Genomic DNA, 22,189 nt, shown 5'->3' on the forward strand with positions numbered 1-22,189 from the left:
TAGATGGGTGTTGGTGTCGATGAGTTGTTGGAGCTTGCGTTCCTTAGCACTTGAGAGAAAGAGAAAAAGTTTCTTGTTGAGGCGTCGGATGAGACGAAGAATAAAATGAAACTGGGGGCACGCGCAGCTTTGAAAAAGGGTGCGGCGGTGCTGCTGGAGGGAGAGGTCGAGTGTATTCATATGGTGGCGCATGGCACTGAGTGTGGATCTCAGAATGTGACGGGAACAGCAGTCCGAGAAACGTTTTATGTCCCGGAGATACCTGTAATCCTGGGTGGGTTCGAAACATGAGGGGTGGAATTTGAGTTGAAATCCATGTGGGGTAAGTCGGGGATGGAGACAGTCACTGAGAAAGGAGATATGGCTGTGAAAGCGGGTTTTAGTAAACACCTTGTCAAACACCAGGAGAGAAATGGAAAGCAGTGAAGGTGAGCCAGGCAAAAGAGAGATACGGAAATCTTGTCGCAGAGAGGAACAGAACTTCTTCAAGGAAGGCATTTCTTGAAGAGGAGTAGGAGTCAATTAAACACAGAGATAAAAACAAAAAACTGTGGATGCTCGAAATCCAAAAGAAAAACAGAATTACCTGGAAAAACTCAGCAGCTCTCGCAGCATTGGCGGAGAAGAAAAGAGTTGACGTTTCGAGTCCTCATGACTCTTCAATAGAACTAGGTGAATCCAAGGAAGGGGTGAAATATAAGCTGATTTAAGGTGTGTGCATGTGGCGGGGAGGGGGGGAGCTGGTGGGGTTGGGAGTGGAGAGAAGTGGAGGGGGGGTGTGGTTGTAGGGACAAACAAGCAGTAATAGAAGCAGATCATCAAAAGATGTCACAGACAACAGAACAAAAGAACACGTAGGTGTTGAAGTTGGTGATATATATCTAAACGAACGTGCTAATTAAGAATGGATGGTTGGGGAATTAAGGTATAGCTCTAGTGGGGGTGGGGGAGCATAAAAGATTTAAAAATATTTAAAAATAATGGAAATAGGTGGGGAAAGAAAAATCTATATAATTTATTGGAAAAAAACAAAAGGAAGGGGGAAGAAACAGAAAGGGGATGGGGATGGAGGAGGGAGTTCAGGACCTAAAGTTGTTGAATTCAATATTCAGTCCGGAAGGCTGTAAAGTGCCTAGTCGGAAGATGAGCTGTTGTTCCTCCAGTTTGCGTTGGGCTTCACTGGAACAATGCAGCAAGCCAAGGACAGACATGTGGGCAAGAGAGCAGGGTGGAGTGTTAAAGTGGCAAGCGACAGGGAGGTTTGGGTCATTCTTGCGGACAGACGCAGGTGTTTTGCAAAGCGGTCGCCCAGTTTACGTTTGGTCTCTCCAATGTAGTGGAGACCACATTGGGAGCAACGAATACAGTAGACTAAGTTGGGGGAAATGCAAGTGAAATGCTGCTTCACTTGAAAGGAGTGTTTGGGCCCTTGGATGGTGAGGAGAGAGGAAGTGAAGGGGCAGGTGTTACATCTTTTGTGTGGGCATGGGGAGGTGCCATAGGTGGGGGTTGAGGACTAGGGGGTGATGGAGGAGTGGACCAGGGTGTCCCGGAGAGAACGATCCCTACGGAATGCCGCCGGGGAGGGTGAAGGGAAGATGTGTTTGGTGGTGGCATCATGATGGAGTTGGCGGAAATGGCGGAGGATGATCCTTTGAATGCGGAGGCTGGTGGGGTGATAAGTGAGGACGAGCAATGGATGGGGTGAGGACATGTACTCCAGAGGAAAAAGAGCCTGATGGAGATGTGAGGGTGTGTGTGAAAGTTTGTGGTATTGTACCTTAAGGTGTGAGATTTCTGTTAATGTGTGATGGGTTTGTGAGCGTGTGAGTTGAGAGTGATGAGGTGGTTAGCTGGTCTGACCAATGAGGTGCTTCTGGCACCTGTAATCAAAGTGAACAAACCTGCCCTGCAAAGAAAGCAGACAATTTAGAGCTAAAGTCCCACTCGAGAGAATCTTCCTTGTTGGAGCTCTCAGGAACTTGCACTTGTGTATGATATACGACAGTGGTTGTCTTGACATCTTCTGCCATTTTGAGGAGATACAGGGCTGCACAGACATCCCTGTTCAAGAGAGAAAAAGATTGGTTACGGATAACATACATCAGCTCAAAGATATTTTTGCTGTCATACCTTAATGGTTCCAGAATTATGCCTATGACCTGAAGTCAGATGTTTGAAGCCAGAGATCTCTCAGTTACAATTCTTTGTCCAATGGGACCATAACACTGGCTCCTGTGTCCAATTTAAAGTTGGTGAGATGGCCATTAACCGAGATGTCTGCATTCCAGAAAAAAATCCAGGGTCTTTGACCTTATCCAAGAAGCATGATTGTGTATCCTTTTGGTGTGCTGTCTCGACCTTGTGAATCCCCTTGGGATCTTCTGTGCGTTTTGATGTTTTGGCTTTAAACAGCTTCCCAAAATGTTCAATTCAGTCACATTGAAAGCATTGGGCTGAAATTGCCGGATATTGATCACGTCTGTGGGGGCACTTTGCTCCAGAGTGCTGGCATGGTTGCTGTACTGGTTGGTAAGGGGATTTCTTCCCTTGGCCTGCACTGTCCCTGTTTCAGTGCTGTTTCACTAACTGAACAGTGGGGTTTACTTTGTACCACAGTTTACTTTTCTCCTCTTAATATGGATCTGTGCTGCAAACTGATTTCAGATTGCCTGATAATCTGGATGGTTTTCTCAAGGGTTAGATTTTCCTTCACTTGAAGCAGGTCTGAGAGTGCATCATCCACCATTCCTACAACTATTCTATCCCTTATTAGCTCAGATTTCAGGTCACTGTAATCACAGCCTGCAGCTGTTCTGTGCAACTCATTAATGAAGGAGTGAACAGGTTTGCCTGGCTGAACGTGTTTATTAAATTTAGCCCTTTCAAGGATTATGTTACTTTAAGGTTAAAATAAGTGTCAAACGATTTTAAAACTTCATTAAATTTTGCAGATGATTCATTGGTACCTTGTCTAGCTATTATATCGTCGGCTATCGGGCCTACCAAACTAAGCAGTGTGTTAACTTGTTCAGCTTATTTCTTTTTATCCAGACCATGTATCAATCATGTATCTCAGGAATCTCTTTTTCCATATAGTCTTCAATTTTGTGATTGATCTGGGCCTTTTCTAATCCCATTTGTAAACTTCTTAAATTGCAGGTTCAGCTTTAAAGGGTTACTGAAAATCCAAGATGATGCCGATCTCTTCATAAAGGGTTTTCCTGCGCTTGCCAGTTTTGGTGGATTGCTAAAGTCATGATGTTCACAATCTCAGCGTTTACATTTTTATCAACAGTGGCTGCTTGGATTGATTGATTAGATTCTTCCTTGCTTTAGCATCAACTTCCAGCTTTTGCTGGGTTTTTAAAGCTGCCTATTCAGTCACAATTAATTTTTAATGAATCAATTATTTTTTCTCTTTGTTTGGAGTGAGCTCCATCACCACGTATTCAGGAGCCAAGTCAGGAATCGGGTTTCTTGGACTGCGATTTAAATGACAATTTCTGACCATTTCAGTATTTAACTTTTGTTAGGACTTGTGTTGGCCAAGAATCTTAATTTTTTAGCTCACCCCTGCTGGGTCTGCTGACTCTGCACACTTTCAGTATCAAAGCTGGACTTCCATGAGATTCAATGGAGTCTTCTGCTGCAGCGAGGAATTTTATTTCTGCCTTCAGCTTCCAGACCTCTACTTGGAGCTTTTCTCTGGTGATTTCCCTCTGTGCCTTCACTTCTTCAGCTTTTCTTCAGGTCAGAATGCTTCTCTGATTTTTCCTTCAGTTTTCCAAGATATTAATTTCCTTCTGCAGTCTCTGCAAGGTTTTGAGTTGTTCCATTTGCTGCCACCATGTTGTAAAGCGTTGTGCATAGTTTGGGAGGTTTTTTTTAAAGGTATTCATAGTCATAGGTGGTTCAGCAATAAGTATTTATTAGCTACTAGAAACTATATACATAGGTACAGTAAAGGTCCAAGCTAGGAGCTGTCTCCATGCTTGCTTTAACACACAGCTTTGTCCAACTCTACACTGATTCCTGGGTGTGGGTCATGTATTCTCTTACATCACTGTGTGGGCAGTACTGCACACAGTCCCACATTAACCCTTCATGTGCCAGACATTTATACTACAATAAGATCCTGAGGGGACTTGTTGGGGTAGATATCCGGAGGATGTTTCCACTTGTGGAGGAGACTAGAATTAGGGGACACAGTTTAAGAATAAGAGGTCTCTCTTTTAAAGCTGAGATGAGAAGTTTTTCTCTCAAAGGAGTGTTAGTATGTGAGATTGTCTTCCCCAGAGATCAGTGGAGGCTGGGTCATTGAATTTATTCAAGACAGATTTAGACAGATTTTTGAAGACAAAGGAGGGAAAGAAGATTGGGGGAGGGGGCGGGGTGCAGACAGGAAAGTGGAATTGAGATCAGAGCCAGGTCAGACGTGATCTAATTGAATGGTAGAGCAGGCTAGAGGGGCCAAATAGCCTATTCCTGCTCCTAAGTCCTATGTTCCTAACACAGCTTTGAGGCAACAACATTAAAATGGAAATTTGAGGATATGGAAGTGTGCATGGGTGGCTACTAACAGCATTAACCAACTGTGGATAGATCAGAGAGGGGGTGAGAGATGGAAATGGAAAGCAAGAAGATGCCTGCTTTTTCAAAAGGAGCCAAGGGTTTGTACTCCACTCTTAGTAATTTGTCTGACTTCAACAGCCTTTAATAAATATCAATTATCATATAAAAAAACTCACAAAATACTCAAAAATTTATCATTTCTGTCATGCCTTAACTTTTATATAAAAATGATCTTAAATCCCCAAAATGGTTCAATGCAGAGAGAATTTTATTTGAATTGTCAAGCATTTTCAAAAAAAAAATGCTCAACTGAAGCTTCTTTCCTTCAACATAGAAACCACAGCTGCTGCTAATGTGAGACATTCATAACAGTAAAGAAATGATTGTTAGTAAGGCTTCCCTGAAATGGAGCTTTGTGTTTTCAATCTCTAATTTGTTTCAAATTCTTTTAGCAAAAAGAAAACAAATTCTTAAACCTTGCAACATGAAGTCGCAAGCTTCTTGCTGCAATTTTGAAACCTACCCCTAAATGCTGGAAAATTCTACAACCTGCACATGTTCAGATTTCAAAGCTTGCAGACTAGACACTGCACATGCTCGGAATTCACAGGGGTTGCTGAAATGCCCAGCTATTCAGCAGTCAAAGCCCTGGTATTTAAGGATGGTTGAAGTCTTAAAATGAAAACTTTAAGGGACTTTAACAAAACGTAAGAAAATTCAATGGTAAATTTAACGATATTATTGTCAAATATGTACTTTCTTATGTTTTGCTTTACTCTAAAGCTTGCTTTGGATATTAAAGATCTCTGTTAATAGGGATTAAAAAAGCAGTACAATTTTTTTTCACAAAGCATTTTGAAAGATTAATCAAAAGAATGTGCCAGCAAATGTAGACATTGGGGTTTATCTATTATAAAATGTTGACATAGGGCTCCCCCATTTGTGAGCAGCAGCTGAGCACCATATGCAGGAGTTTAATATATTTCTAGCAGGTCCACGTAAAGCAAAATAGATTATCAGGGTCAATGATTTATTGTGACTGATTAAATCAAATTCAATTTTATTGCATGATCTTTTAGGAATTTTAATTAATTCCATGACTTTGTCCATTATCCTGTAAAAGCTATTAATCAGTGACCTTTACCTATCTAATCTATCATTTGCTATTATAAAAGTTGAAGATACAGATCAAAATGGGTTGGCAGAAATGGTCTGCCAATTAGAGCAGGGGTATTTAAGTGTATAGCCTGCCGGACATTATCATCCGGTCCACTGTGTCCTGAGCATAATGTTGCTGAATCTTTCTGAATGGAATTTGGGTCTCTGGACACTGCTGTTAACAGCCTGGGAGAACGGTGCCTTTTGCATTTGGTGCTGCAGCAGCTGCCCAACCTCCCCCCTATTCTGGAACTTCATGGCCAGAAGAATGGGTAGCCAGTGAGAGAGCAGGGAGTGGTACAAGGTTAGGCCGATGACCAGGACTAAGGGGGTCAGGAGATTGGGACTCGGCTGTGTTTTGAACTGAGCCAAAGTATACATATTCTCATTATATCAGCCCAATATTTCAGCCAACAATCTTCTATATGCAAAAAAAAGTAAATGCTTAAATCTCATGTAAAAAAAATCATTGTCAATCTAAAAATATAACTGAACAAAGCGGTGGAGTGGAGAACACACAGCAAATTTTAATGAATCTGAAATTGAACTGCTCATTAAATGAATGTACAGAAATGAAGAATCACTGTTCAAGATTGGAAAATTTCACAACAGGCCAGCAACAAATAAAACGCCCTAATAGACTCCTTTAAATTAAAGATTGTCAACAAATTTATGAGACTTTTTAAAAAAAAGTGGGTGATGCTTATCATTTTGAATAAAAGGTTTCAAACATTGGTGTAGAAATGACAAGTTTAAAATGTTCTCCAAAAACACATAGCTGGTGTTATGATCCATGTGGAGACAAACGAACTGAAAGAACAGACTTTACTGAACAAGATTTCACTTTTTATAACTTTTACTTCAGCAATCAAACCAAATCAATGTAATTCATGTCTAATTTAACTGGCAAATTGTGGTAAATAAAAACTATTAGTTACACATTAAATACAACAAAGATCCCATGGATTTACCAGGCAGTCCACTCAGCATTTGTAAGTAGAATTCTGAATCCTAATTGACGCATTTGGTTGGTTTTGTTCTTGGTTAAACCTTTATAATTTTGTAAATACAACATGTACAATTGTGAAATGTAATGAAGGAAAAGGCGTTACTTGTGCAGCATGTAATAAGCTATTTGTTAAAATGTTTGTGATGTTAACTCACTATATTTCAAAAATGTTGTAAAGAAAACTTTACTATGGTAAAGCTTTCTTTTTTTGTAAGGTTGGGGTGGTTAAGTGTGAAGGGATCCATGGTTTGCAGAGTCCACAGTGAGTAATGGCAGCCTGGCAGGAAGTGAATGGAGTGTAGGATTGACAGAAGGGCAGGGCTACACAGGTGCCTAGTGGGATGAAACTGCCGAATCCGAGGGATCCACTCTGCTCATTCTCACACAGCAACCCCCTGAGGAAAGAGGCAGAATCGACTATTGCTTAGCTTCAAGATAGACAGGGTGTTAGCCCATCCTCTGATTTGGCAGTAACCCTATTTTTCATTATCTCTGCTCCCAGATCCAGCCTTTGTGTTCACCTGTTTTTCCAATGGCAATAGCCTTTTCTCTTAAAACTGGTTATTTGGGCCAGTTTTCATGCTGGCTTGGATCATGTGAGCCTGTTTTGCATCCTTTCAGAGGATGGGCTAACACCCTGTCTACCTTGAAGCTAAGCAATAGTCGATTCTGCCTCTTTCCTCAGGGGGTTGCTGTGTGAGAATGAGCAGAGTGGATCCCGCAGATTCGGCAGTTTCATCCCACTGTGTGGCTCTGCCCTTCTGTCAATCCTACACTCCGTTCACTTCCTGCCAGGCTGCCATTACTCATTGTGGACTCTGCAAACCATGGATCCTTTCACACTTGACCACCCCAACCTTACAAAAAAAGAAAACTTTACCATAGTAAAGATTTCTTTACAATGATTTTGAAATATAGTGAGTTAACATCACAAACATTTTTAACAAATAGCTTATTACATACTGCACAGGTAACGCCTTTTCCTTTATTACATTTCACAATTGTACATGTCGTATTTACGAAATTATAAAGGTTTAACCAAGAACAAAACCAACCAAATGCGTCAATTGGGATTCATAATTCTACTTGCACGTATCCTTGGAGTGCCAATTTTCCTGTAAACAAGAATTTGTTTTACGTCTGGCTGGCTCACTTTTTATCTCAGTCTTCTTAGAAAGTCATCCTTTCTATTTTGCAAAATATTTATGGTTTTCATTTTCTTCTTTAACATGTTTTTCTTTGGTTTTGTGTTCATGAACAATGTGCTGAAACTGCCTACACATTTTCTCCAGCTTTTTCTTCAGCTGCTGACCTTCCTGCTGAAATTTATGTGCTCGCTGTTTGCATTGGTCCTCATATTGATATTTGGGACATAGATTTTTCTTTAAAGAAACCAAGTTATATTTGGCTTCTCTTTGATGCAAAGAATTTATCAGCTTATGCTGTAAATGTTCTACTTCTTGTTTGAGCTGAGGTTCAGAGAATTCAAGTTTTCTAAGTTGTGCTTCCTTTTCAGTTTTGTATTCTTCATGTTGCCTTTTAGATTCTCTTAGTGCATTCTCACAATTCTTCAGCTGGATATCATCATTTACGCTTCTATTTGCAGTAATTTTCCTTGTTTCTCTCCTGTGCCCATGCTGAGACTTTCTTGGTCTAGCATTTAGCATTGCTCCAGCTTGTCCATTTTGTCCAAAATCTGCATAGGAAGATGTGAAGACTGCACCCCAGGACAGCATTCGTGATGGGTTCAAAGGTCTTGAAGTTTGTTTGGCCTGCTTAATCATGTCAAGAATAACATTTCTGACTGATGGCAGTCCATCTGATTTCTGGATACTGGTTGCTATGAATTGGAACCCAAGCAAAAATTCCTGGTCACGGTGTTTCTTGCCCTTTGGATTCAGCAATTTCCATGGCTTTTCTTTGAAGCTGGACACTAGGCTATCATTGGGGCTTTCTTTGGAGCTGGTCTCAATGCTTTCACTTTCAGGAACAGACTCTGAACCATTCTGTTCAGGTTTGAGCTCCTGATTTCCATTTTCTTCCACATCTGCATGCTTTTTAATGTTCATGTCTTTATCCAGACTCGCATCTCTCATTCAAATTCATGAGCATTTTCAACCTGTAGGGTCTTCTTCATGAACTGATCATTCTCTTTGCTTTTCCAGGAGGCTCAGATTTAATTCTCCCCCTTTTAGTGCAAGCAGCTCATTTTTCTGCTGGATAAAGTCCCCTTTAGCTGCTTTAAGAATTTTGTTGAGCTTACTTTGATGCTCATCTAAAAAAAACTTAAAATCCTTTTTGTTTACTTTATGAATAGGTCTCTCCCTGTTTTTTTCCTTATTCCACTGAGCATGAATTTGGTCAATTTAGCTTTAGCAACTGCGGCTTCTTCTTTCTGAAGTTCTAACTTGCGTTCAAGAACAAATATTTTCTCTTTCAGCTCTGCCCTTCAGTCACCTTTGCACTCAGCCCACTTCCTGCCTGGCTCCATTGTTCCAATTGAATTCGGCAAACTGCCGATCCTGTGACACTGGTTTCAATATAGGCATGTTGGACCCAGGAATGTGGCATCCTGCTATGTTCCTGGTCCAGGGAGATATAATGAACCCTATTCCAAGCTGAATTTGTTCAGACCATTTGGCTTCAGAGCAATTTTTTGCATTTTATGAACCCACATAGGATGTGACTGATATCTGTGCAGGTGGAATGTGGCACATACCAAGCAGTTTTTTAGTTTGAAAATTGAAGTTGGAGTTCTCTAACTTGGGTGAGTCTTTGGTCTGAATAATACGTTGCGTTTCGGTGGGTGGGACTCGTACCTGGAAGTGGGTGGATTCCTGACTCCCGCCCCTGCCATCACTGCACCCCATATAAAATGGCAGGTGGCTTCAGGGTGGGTTTTAGGCACAATGTCAGAGGATTCATGTTCACCAGCCCAATCCGAGCAGGAGGGCGGGATGTCCGCTGGCCGTAATCTTTGGCCGTGACCCAAAAGGAGGTCATGGCCACTCGTTTAAAGGGTCACCGGGCACAGGGCAGTGACAGTTGACTCTGCAAATGTGTAAAGGTAAAAGCCACAAGGAAGTGTCCTTTTTTTTCCAGAAAGATTATCAGGCATTGTTTTAGGTGAATGTTATAATTTTATAAAGTGTATTAAATTCTGCAGAGGCTATAAATTGATTGTTGCTAGTGAACACAGACAGCATTAAATCTGGTCATGCACAAGATGTTAAGATACTAAAATTGAGCAGCTGCTTAGTTCTAGCATGTTTTCCTCCATAGATGGCTGAGACAAGGGCACAAGGGGCGAGGCAGGGAAGAAGGGCCAGAACCGCCCTGCATTTTGATGATGAAGCCCTCTGTGTCCTCCTCCAGGCTGTGTCCACCAGGCATGAGGCCCTTATGCCAGCTGATGGGAAGAGGCGGCCTTAGACTTGAGGAAAGTACACATCTTAGCTGTCAACCATTGTGCAGATCGTGCATTGCTCTCTTACCTTTGAGGCGTGATGAAATGAAGTTACCTGAGAGTAAACATCATTGCAAAGTTACAGCTCATTTCAGGGAAATTGGGCCCACAATGCTGGTGAAAGAAACAGGACAGGAGGTGACGTGCCCGACCTGGCAATCCTCACACTGCAGCAGGAGGTGGTTCTGTTGCTGTCATCCACAGACTGCACCCGATCTATCAGCAGAGACAAGATTGAAGGAAGGCCTGTGACTGGCGAAGTTGCAAGGGACTGAAACCAGATCTTAGACTGAGGGGGAGGGTGACTGAGGCTCAGCATGCTTACGTTAGTAGGACATGTGTGGTTTATGCATTCAAAGCCAGTGAAGCTTCCTGGTAGAGATATTGTGAGTTTTCAACATGTGTGTTTTAATGGTTGCAAGGTGTCATATCTCATAATCCACATTCTGGTACTGGTGTTGAACATTGTGACCTTGCACACCCGATGAAGGCTCTGAAATGCCAATTAATGCCCTTTTTTTCTGTGTGTTCTGCACAGGTGAATCACCTTCTGCTGATCCTGCCAGCCCTGAGGGATGGCAGCTGCCTCCGAGGAGGAAGGAGAATCCTTGGAGGATGCAGCGTCACATCTTCTTCCTGTATCAAGCACCAGTGCAGATACTGGCATCTCGCCATGTAATAGCACATTGGGCTGAGAGCAAGCATGGTTTGGTGAGGGCACTTCCCATTCACATGTGCAGCTGCGAGAATGTGTAGTGGAGCAGGCTTCCGGCAGTCAGTGGAGTACTTGAGGTGATCTAGAGACTGAATCTGAGTCGGATGATGAGCTTCTGGAGGCATCTGTGAGGTGGCAGATGCTGGATGTCCAGGTGAGGTGTGTGGAGATTTGGCGGATATACCAAAGGAGTTGTGTGCTGTGGCCCAGACTGTGGAGGTGTCCATCCAGACCATGTCCATTGCCATCACCCACTCTTCAAAGCACCAAGCTTCCTCTATGGACAGGTTGGCAACTGTCCTGGAGAGGCAAACCCATTGTATTGTTGACACTATTGTGGGTATTGTGTGCTCCGACCTGCACACCACTGACCTGGCTCTGAGCTCAGGGGCCCACAATCAGGGCAACAGGGGGACTGGTAGGCTGGGCACAGCCAACTCCTGGGGCCTCACAGGAAGACAGGGAGGACCAACTGGACCTCATGGCAGAGGATAAACTACTACTGCCACCAGCTGGAAGCACCGCTTAGGGCACTTTGGATGTGGGCACCCTCTCCTCTGCCCCTGCATTACTGGCACAGTCCACCTTGATTGCCGTGGTGACAGAAGCTACTCCTGTGAATCAGCAGGTGTCTTCTAATGTGGCGGGGCCATCAAGGCCTCAGCCGCATAGAGGATGTCTGCCAAAGTCATCCAGGGCAAGTGGAAAAACAGATCAGCAGCCTCTCTCCAACACAACAGCAAGCAAAGAGGAGCACTAAGCCGCGGCACACAGCAGAGGATTAAGAAAACCACACTAGCCACAGAACGGGTCATATAAGTGCATGTTGTATCATTAGTATCATGCTATGGTTAGATGTGCCATAGGCATAACATTAATAAACCTTGAACTCACTATCCCTTATGCAGAGGTTAATTTTATCTGTAAGCGCTCTAAGAATTTCCTTGGGAAAATATTCCTGACTTGTTAGTAGTGAACGTTGGTCAAGATGCAAAAATACCTAAGATATTGAAACAGTGAGTGTGCTGACAGGATGTTCCCAGCGAGCTCACGTTCTAGATGGAATGACATTGAGACACAGGCAAGTACACATATCTCTGAGGCTGGGAACTCCTGACCTACTGGAACCCATGTTTTATCAAGGCCTTGTATCACGGCCATCCATATGCATACATTGCAGGGTCTTGCGTCTCTCTGTCGTGGTGCTTCCTCACCTCGTCTTCACCTTCATCATCAGAGGAATGCTCGCTATCTTACTCCAGGGCATCCCCTCTCTGAATGGCAAGGTTGCGCAAAGTGCAGCATAGAACTACCATCAGTGAAACTCTGATCTATCCAGGCATTGGAACCTCTTATTTAGCAGCCAATTGTCTGCTCGACTATGGCCCTGGTGGTTCCGTCGCTGTTGTTATAGTTCCTCTCTGCGTCTGTTCTAGGGGACCTCACTGGCATTGTGAGCCATCTCTTCAAAGGCTCACTCAGAAGCCAACCATCCAGGACATCCATTGAACATGTCTAGCACCTGGGAGTTCCAGAGAATGTATGAGTTGTGGCTGCTGCCCGGGTACCTTGTGCATGCCTGCATAATATATCGATTGTGGTCACAGACCAACTGGATATTTAAGGAGTGGTAGCCCTTCCTGTTAATAAATGTGCGGGTTGGTCTGCTGGAGCCTTAATGGCGATGAATGCAGCCTATTTCTTCCTGAACCCCGGGGAAACCTGCCACTGCTGCAAAGCCTCTGGCTCTTTCCAGTTGACTGTGGCAGTCCATTGAAAATGCAATGTACTGACCTGCCCCTTGAAACATTGCATCTGTAAGGACCTTAATGAAGTGCAGCAGATGGTGTAATGCCACTGAGGCTCCACAGGCAGCTTGAAAAGATCCAATGGCAAAGAAATTCGGTGCACCAGTCACCTTTATGGCCACAGGTATTGGGTGACCACCAATGCAGTTAGAAGCTATCTCCCATGTCAGCATCCCACAGAGAGAGGTCACTGTGGCTCTGGAGAGTTTCCTCTGCCACAGTGCCTCTGACATCTGAACGTAGCTCATTCTCTGCTGATACACTTGATTAACAGATTAACTCCTTCTGCACTTCCGTTGCTGCAGCATTATGCCTGTATCAGCTTCTTGCACTGGTGCAGGTCTGCCACCCTCATGCACCACCTGAACCCCACCATCTTCTCTTCTTCCCCTCAATCTCAATCTCCTCCTCCTCCCTCTCCCTCTCCTCCTCACTGGAGGATTTCTCTTCCATGGAGACCACTATTCCCATGTTTTCACTACCAAGAAGGCTGAGGTACAGTTGAGGGTCTTAACTCATCTTTTTACAGGAAAAGTGATGCCTCAAAACAGCAAATGTATCCCCTTGAAACACAACTTTCAATATCAAATACTGGCAGCGCTCACATCACCCTGAACTGCTGAGCTCAAACTAAGGACCCAGCGGGTGACTTTTGACCCGCCCTTACAATCTTTTTGTGAAAAAGAAATGAGATCCCCACCTGGCATGATTCACATCTTCTCCAAGTGATTTATTGTCTCGGCACATATTATTCCAGTCAACTGAGACATTAACAAACTTTAATAAGTGATTTAATTGAATTTGGATAAGGTGGGCAGGCTCCCGATTTCTAGGTCCAGCCACCTACCGTATCATCATGTTTGGGCTTCTTGATGTTGGGAACACGGTCTGTTGTCATTGTGCATGATGCTTCATTGGCGTAGGTGTAGGCGAGGGCATGGAGAAGGCCCATTTTCACTGCATATTGTTCTGCCCTTTGATTCTATAATTGCAAGAAAGCAGATGGAAGCTATTTAAATCTAATGCAATATGAAAGGAGATGTTGTCTTTAAATTGCAGTTTGCTGCCTTCGCTAGTGGTTCAGATGGCTGTTTAAATGTTCCATGGCATCATTCTTTAAGAATAGGCAAATCTCCCAGTCTGTTGGTCAATATTATTTTCTGAAGAACACTAAGAAAAGATTGAAGCTGCTCTTTATCTTATTGCTACTTGCAGGATCTTGCTGTGCACAAAATGGCTGTTATCGAGTTGATTTTTCAAGCAAATTTTCTTGATGGAAACATTTAACTTTATTTACAAGACAGCAGCAGCAACTACATGCATCAAACTCTAACTAAAGAAGAACTCTCCTTGAGCGGTTCCCCGCCCTGCCAACTTATTGAGGTACACAGATCATGTGACCGTACAACACAGGATTATACTTAAGGCTACAGTCCTACATTTTGTATTTACAAGGATATTTATCTCATGACTATGTGCATAGGTCATGAAATTACAAATTCAGTCTTTCAGGCGTTTTCCTGATTCATGTGGAACATTGTAGCTCCATGATTTCCAATTCTTTTGCAGGAACCACATTCTCTGGAACTGCATTAACATCAGGTACCTCATTAGTAGCAGGCAGTTCCATGTCGTCCACTCCGACAGTCGAGCAACTTCAACAGGTATCACAAGTTCAGTAATGGTTACAGGTGGATCATTATTTTGTTCGGGTATCCCCCTTCTTAAATGATCCACATGCTTATGGGTGATCTGGCCCTCCACTTCCATGTGGTACGACAATGGTCCGTTCACAGAGCTTACTTTACCAGGCAACCACTTCGGTCCTCCACTGAAATTCCTTACATATACTGCTTCTCCAACAATAAATTGTCGCTTATGACAATGCCAATCTTGAGTTGCTTTTTGCTTTCCTTGACTTTCCTTCACCTTCTCCTCCAAATTGGGAAGTATCAAGTTTAGTCTTGTTTGAAGTCAGCACCTCATCAGCAATTCTGCAGCTTCTTCCTACATATCTTCTTTCTACCACTAGTCTCAGCCTTCTTTTTGACTTCACTCTTGGCCAGACATCTCTCAGATGAAATCTCAACTTGTCTTAGTTCAGTAGCTGACTTCATTATCTATCTGCATCTTGGAAAGTTCTTTGACTTTTCCTTTCAAAGCCTCTTTAGCTTCATTCATCTGATTCTTCAGCTCTTCTGTCTCCTTCTTGTATCTGTTGGCTTCCTCCTAGAACTTTGAACATTGCTGAGCCTTCTCTGCCAACTGGTTCTTCAGTTTGTTCAGAGTGATGTTAAATTTTCCTTGTTTCTCTTCGTAATTTTCCAGAGGTACAAACTTTGACCTGAGGGATCCTTGTAGCGTGTGAAGGTTGTTCAACAGGTTTTCCTTTTCGTTGTGAAGCTCAGTCACTTCATCTTGAATTCTGTCATTCAGCAGAGTCTCCTTGAGTTTCTTTTGCTGCTCATCCATGTCATTGTTTAAGACAGCTTTCATTTCTTCATGTTGCTGAATGAATACACATTCCTTTGTCATCCTGTTGCGGCCCTTGGACTCTCCAGGCTCTTTCTGAAGTACCTTGCCTTGTTCATTTCTCAACTCAGGAATTCTTCCAGCTTCCTTTTGAAATCTCACTGGCCAATCAAGGTTAATTTCCCTCAACCAATTTCGACCTAGAAGGCTTGCTACTCTGCCTTTGAATACCATCGCTGGTAGTTGTGCTGTTTGGTGTCTATAATGAACAGTTACACTGGTGACACCTTTTACCTAGATTTCTTTGCCTGTGTAGGTTTTCAACTTGGCAGAGGTTTGTTCCAAATTTAATTGTTTAAATATCTGAAAGTGTGTTCCCCTCCTACAGTGGTAGATGCACCCGTGTCTACTTCCATTTTTAACATTCACTTGCAATGTGACAGTAATTGGTTCTGTCTTCCCAACCTTCATGTTGAATAAGGAATAAATGTCAGAATTGGTTGTTTCTGACCCTTCCACACTATATACTTCATTGGGCTTTGTTTATTGCCTGGAAGTCTGTTTGAATTTTGCTTTGCAATGTTTCAATAAGTGTCCATTTTTGTGACAAAAATAACACTCCACCTTTTTAAGTTGTCAATCGTTAGGAGTATGATTGTTTCCACATCAATAAAAATTAGTTTTGAATTTGCTGCTAAGCTGTTTCCTCTAAACTTTTGATTAGTTGGGACTGTTGCCCGCTTCATGGTGGAGTCCCAGCTTTTTGCGCCACTTTCGGCTGACTGATCCTTCCCAACTAGGAAAACAGCGCCATTTTGTACACCTTGAATTGCTTGTGAATCCCTATCAATGCTTTGCATCACAATCGCTATTTCTAACACTTTCTTAAAATCAAGATCCACTTCAGCCAGCAATCTTTGCTGAATAGCACCCTCGTGCATGCCACATACCAAACAATCCCTGAGAATATCATTCAAGGTTTCACCAAAATCACAATATTCCAATGTTTTAATTTTGCCACATAGGTGGCAATGGTCTCCCCTGCGGCTCTATTCCATGAATTGAACCTGAACCTCTGCATTTTGACTGAAGACCTGGGTTGAAAATGTCCCTTACTGATGTCTACTAATTCACTGGATGTCTTTGAATCTTAGGCAAATTGAACTGTAGGTTTTGCTCCCACAAATACTCAGGAGAATTGCTCTCTTTTCCTCTCCCATGATCCCATTGGTTTGAAAGTAAAATGCAAGATGTTTTATATATTGTGACCAGTCATCTGTGGCTGGCTCAAAGGGATCAATTCTTCCAAACTGTGGCATCACGGATGAGTATGTCTTCCTTTCTTTTTAATTATCTTAGATACTCACAATCGCTGAGCAAGGGACAGTACTGGATCTGATTTATCCTCATCACTAGTTTGTTATAGAGTTGATTTTCCAGGCAATTTTTCTTGGTGGAAAAATTTAACTTTATTTACAAGACAGCAGCAGCAACTACATATGTACATCTAATTCTAACTAAAGAAGAACGCCCCTCTAGAAGTTCCCCTGCTGCTAACTCATTGTTTTACACAGATCATTTGATCTTACAACACAGGATTACTCTTAAAGCTACAGTCCCACGTTTATCAAAACTATAATTACTACGTTGGCTAACCACATTTGCTTCAGGACTGTATGAGGTGACATTTTTCAAGCTTATCTTGTATTACTTATTCTCCTTTTTGAAGTTTGATTTTTTTTGTATTCTAACCTCATTAGAATCAAAGGTTAGTGTTCTGCCAGCCAAAACCATCTGAAGCAGGCACTTCCTGGTTTTTCAATTACTTTTGCCAGCCTGAGTTTAAAGGTACTTTGTCACAAAGCTGACAATTAATTTGATGTTCCCACTGTGCTTCAATTTCATAATATAACTTCTTCAATAACTACCTTATCCACAAGCACCATATAAATTGTGGATGCCTCTTATGATGTTTGTTTGAAGTAAATAAAGCAGATCCAGACCTCTACAGTAAAATTGTGCCCTTTTCAATTATCTGCCTTTAATCTGAGAAACTGCTGTTGGATCAGGTCAGGCATACTAATTCTAAAATTACTGCTTCTCCTTTTCCTCTCTATTTTCTTGTGATTCAAGTTAAGCCTTTTTCATCTTCAATCCTCTTGTTGTTACAATCTAATTATTTATTTACCTCATGTCTTTTGTCATTGGTAGACGATCTTTTCTCAATCTATTTTCCTGACTTAATCTTTTGTGAATTTGCTTTCAAACATGTTATTTATGTCCTTACTTAATAGCTGTGGGTCATTTTGATACGTGCTGTTTTCCTCTATTAGTAATGTACAGCACATAGATTGTTCTGCAAGTATTATGTTAAATGGTGTCACTAAAAATGACAACCAGCTTATTACTTTATTCTAGATATTTAAAAAAAAAGTTCTTATTTATTTAACTAGCCAAACTCAATTCTACTTTGAGTGTGCAGTTTACCTGTAGTATACCAACCTAACGCAATCAATTTTTATTTGTTTGCTAATTCCATCTTCATTCTTAAGTCTTCCCATTTTCAATGTCAGTTAATCACTGCTGACGTAAAGCCAATAATATTCAGGGGAGGGATGTTAGGTTTGGTGAACTACTTATCAATTTCAGGTCTGGATTGCAGTAGAGTAGAAAATTGTTTGGTAGCGCAAAGGTCAAAACCGATAAAGCAATCTTATTGAAAAGTAATCATTGCAAATTCTTACAAAAATAAAAGTAAAGCCTTTTAATCAATGAACTGCTACAATTATGAGGTTCCTAAGATTATTATGTTTTGGGACTGTGGCTGGAATTTTCTGGCCGCGTTGGCGTCAGGCGTCATGGTGGGCAGAGGGGTGGGAGGAACAATATGGTGAGAAGGCCAAAAATCGGTTTTACGCCGTTGTGAAAGCAGTTTGCGATCGTCCACTCCACCCGTCAATGCCGGATGTCGGGAACTTCATTTTATTACATTTGTGTCTAATTATAAGCCCTGCTCACTGGAATCATCCTCCCATATCAGATTTACTGCCCACATCGGTGTGACTTCAGAACGGCGTGATTCACAACAGCCTTTAAAAGGTGTGCATCTGGTGAGCTGAACTTCAAAGGGAACTCGGAGATGAGTGAACACAACCTTGTGCAGCACTCATGAGCATCGCCCATGAGATATCAAGGATGAGGTGCTGCGCATTCGTGGGGGGCACAGGCAAGTTACTTTTTCCTGGCTGGCTTTCAGTGTGGTGCTGGGACAAAGGCTCCAGTGCAGGTCAGGCCAGATGGAGGGTGGTGGTGTGGGTGGGGGAAGCGGCCGCGCACTTGGAAAGGCTTGTCAAAAGTCAGCATTCTTCTGCAACTGAGACTGTTCAGTTGCAACTGCATTGACATGCCTGGAGTCAAGCCTCTGAGACTTTTCTGCCCACTCAAGCAATGCAAAAGCATTGAAGTGCCACCAAATGCTCCAGAACTTTTCACCCCTCAGATGCAGACTACAAATTAATGTGCATTTTAGGGGGCAGCAGAGCAATTGGCCGACTGAGCAAGTTGTACATTCCCCTTGCGAAAGGCGGCCATGGCGCAGTCACTGGTGAAGGTGCTCGCAGTCACTGGTGAAGGTGCTCACAGCCCCTTGCAAAGTCTGTATTAAGGTGTGGACCAGTATCCCTCATAGTTCAAGCTAACAGCGCAGCCTTGCAGTGTGGGTTAGGAGAATGCCTACGCCTAACTTGAGAGCACAGCCTGCAGTCCAGTGGCTGAAGCTGCTGTCAATTGGTCAAATGGAGTGGGGGGAGGTGGGTGGGGTTTCAGACAGCTAATGAGCACACTACACATTGGCCATCCTAGAGAGGTTCCTTGTACACCCATGCTAACCCATGCATCTCTCTCTTTGATTCTGGTGAAAGAGAACACCAGGATCATGGGGCCTGGTGGTTTAGCAGTATGCCTTATGGCTTACAGACACCAGTGGAGAAGAAGAAGAGAGCGGCAGGTTTACCTGGCTTGGCAAAGGGAGGAGCACCTCCCACAAGGTAAAGGGGCAGCAGGGCCTGCTGAGCGTGCAGCTGAAGATCCACAGTGAGCCATTGCTCGTAGGCACCTTGCTAACCCAGAGTCTATAGACAGCGTCTGTCATTCCTGCAGAGGACTGAGAACCTGTGTCACTGAAGACTGCGCATGTTTAGGGAATTGGTCAGCCGCATATGCCACATGCTGCAGGATTTGGCGCCACGGGGACATGGAGGTCATCCACTGCCAGTGACCCTGAAAGTGACCGCAGTGCTCAATTTTTATGCCGGTGGCTTCTTCCAGGGCTTCACAGATGACCTGTGCAGGATCGTGCAAGTCTCCACCCACAAGTGTATCCAGGAGATCATGGATGCCATCTTCATGAAGACACGGAACTTTGTGCATTTCATCTGGGATCAGGAAAGCCAGGAAGCAAGAGCGCTGGGATTTACACACATCTCTGGTTTTCCACAGGTGCAGGGTGTCATCGACTGAACTCATATAGTGCTTAGATCTCCACAGCAACAAGCGTCAACTACGTCAACTGCAAGGGTTTCCACTCACTGAATGTTCAGCTGGTGTGCGACCATCGCAAATGCATCCTAGAGGTCTGTGTATGATTCCAAGGGAGTGTCCACAACTCCTACATCCTCAATAGGTCTCAGATCCCTGACACCTTCCAGGGTCCACGGAGGCTGCAGGGTTGGTTCCTCAGGGACATGGGCTACCCACAGAGGATGTGATGACACTGGTGATGCAGTGGCCTCAGGCTGCAGCAGAGCGATGGTACAACAAGGCTGATGCCACGACCCAAACTTTGGTGGAGCAAACGAAAGGCATTTTAAAATGAGGTTCTGGTGCCTCGACAGGTCCAGTGGAGCACTGCAATACAGTCCCCAGAGGCCTGCCGTGCCTGCTGCATGCTCCACAATCTGGTGCTGCAATGGCGGAGGGGGGGACCTGGTTGAGGAGGAGATGGAAGAGCTGCACATATCCTCTGATGAGGATGTCGAAGGGTCAAAGGGGATGACTGGCCAGACGAGGCAGGGTTTCTTGGGAGGACATCAGGGCCGCAAGATTCATGGAGGATTACGACAAGATGCAGTAAGGACAGTCCTGACATCCCCACCTTGCACCTGTGAACATTTGACTCCTGTGTGGCTGACGACAGCGCACATACCCTCAGTGCTCAGGCTCATGTCATGGAGACACAGTGGAGGCCCTAATAGTCGCTTGATTGCAGGAGGAGGATGGCGACATGGAGTGAGGATGCTCCATAGATCTTCACATTGCCTCTGAGAATGTCTGGCTCCTGTCTGGCCGAGGGCAGCTCACTTGCGCTCTGTGATCAGTGTCACATCATGGAGACGCAGCCTTGAAACTTTAAATGCACCTGATCCTTTGTCTGTCTTCAGCACCTGTCCACTCCAGGAGCAAAGCGTTACTGGTCACAGATGCTGAAGAGATGGGGGCCAGCCCTACCTTAAAGGTGCAGAGAGCACACAGAGTCAATGATGGAACTCTGTGACGCCTGCCCACAACATTCTGACAGCAATGTCAAGCACCATTGAGGTGCAGGCATCACTAATATGTCCAGTGAGTGTTAAGCTGGCATCACTTTGGTCTGAAGGTTACACAAAGCACAGGGGAGAGTTCCTGGACTGACACACCTGCCTTTATCTTGTGCAGGAAACAAGGTTTTACATCTGAGTGACACGAACACTGCTCATCAGAACATAGGCAGGGAGACATTCTTGGGAGTTTATTTACAATAATGGACATTACGTGCAAGTGATTAACAACCATGTCCAGGCTATGCAACTACGTCTTCTTAACATTCTTAACCCTGCCGCTATGTCTTGGTCCTCCCCTGAAATCCACCGAAGGGGTGCAGGCAGCTTGCTGACCTCTAAGCCCTGTCTATGATGGCCTTGATGGGTGTCCTCTTGAAGGGCCGAGACCTGGAGGGCCTTGGCCTGCTTTTGGGGTCCCGCTGTGTGGCAGTGGCACCCTCCTTGGCCTGTGGAGCTGGAGCTGCTGAGATCACAGGAAGAGGGGATTCGGATGGGCTAGACACTCCTGGAGTCACCTGGGTGGATGATCCCATGGTGTACACCTGCTGATCCTGCTCCCTATGGGTGCTTGAGGGCCCCTGGCTGAGTCCTTGAGGATATGAGGAAGCTGCAGTGAGATCGAGCTGCCCTGCACCCCTCTCGTGATGACACTGTTGGTGGCCAACTATTGTGTCAGCGATGGAGTTCAGCCTGTGCAGCAGTGCAGGACTGATGTCCTGGACCAAGGCCTCCATGGAGGCCACCATCCTGCCAGTGTTGACCTTGATGCATTGACATGCCTATGCTATCACTTCAGACTGAAGGTGGACAGAGTCCTCCATCATGCCTTGCAATCTGAGGAGTGCAGTGGACATCCCTTCCTGATGTTCCAGAACTTGCATTTGCAGCTCCAGCAACTGAGGTATGACCTTGTCCAGAGAGCCTTCATCTATCTCGGGCTCAGCAGATTGCTGGCCTCCAGCAGTCCTCCGAGTGCCAGAAATCTGGGAAGTTCCTGCTGCCGTCTGCTGTGAATCAGACAGTGCAATGTGCTCATCAGATTGTGCCCCTCTAGAACTCTAGAACTAGGTCCCGCAGAGGTGTGTGTCTCTGTGCTGATGGAGGGTGTGGGTGAGCTCTGTGATGGGTCTTCAATTAGGGTGTCATTATATTTTTCATTCGAGGTGCCTTCGGGACTTGAGTCAAGGATCTGAGTGATGTCCCAGATTTGCCCGTGAAAGCAAAGAGAGTTAATTAGTGCTTGGCATGGGACTGCAGAACACGGGAGCTAACTCACAGCATGGTTGTCTGATGGATGTTGCACTGCTGGATCCTCACGTGGTTGAGCACCGCCGACCTCACCATCAACACAGGAATGGTGCAGCTCGTCACCAGCCAGCTGGATGACTC

The sequence above is a fragment of the Carcharodon carcharias genome, chromosome 17, assembly GCF_017639515.1.
Source record: "Carcharodon carcharias isolate sCarCar2 chromosome 17, sCarCar2.pri, whole genome shotgun sequence".
Classification (NCBI taxonomy): domain Eukaryota; kingdom Metazoa; phylum Chordata; class Chondrichthyes; order Lamniformes; family Lamnidae; genus Carcharodon; species Carcharodon carcharias.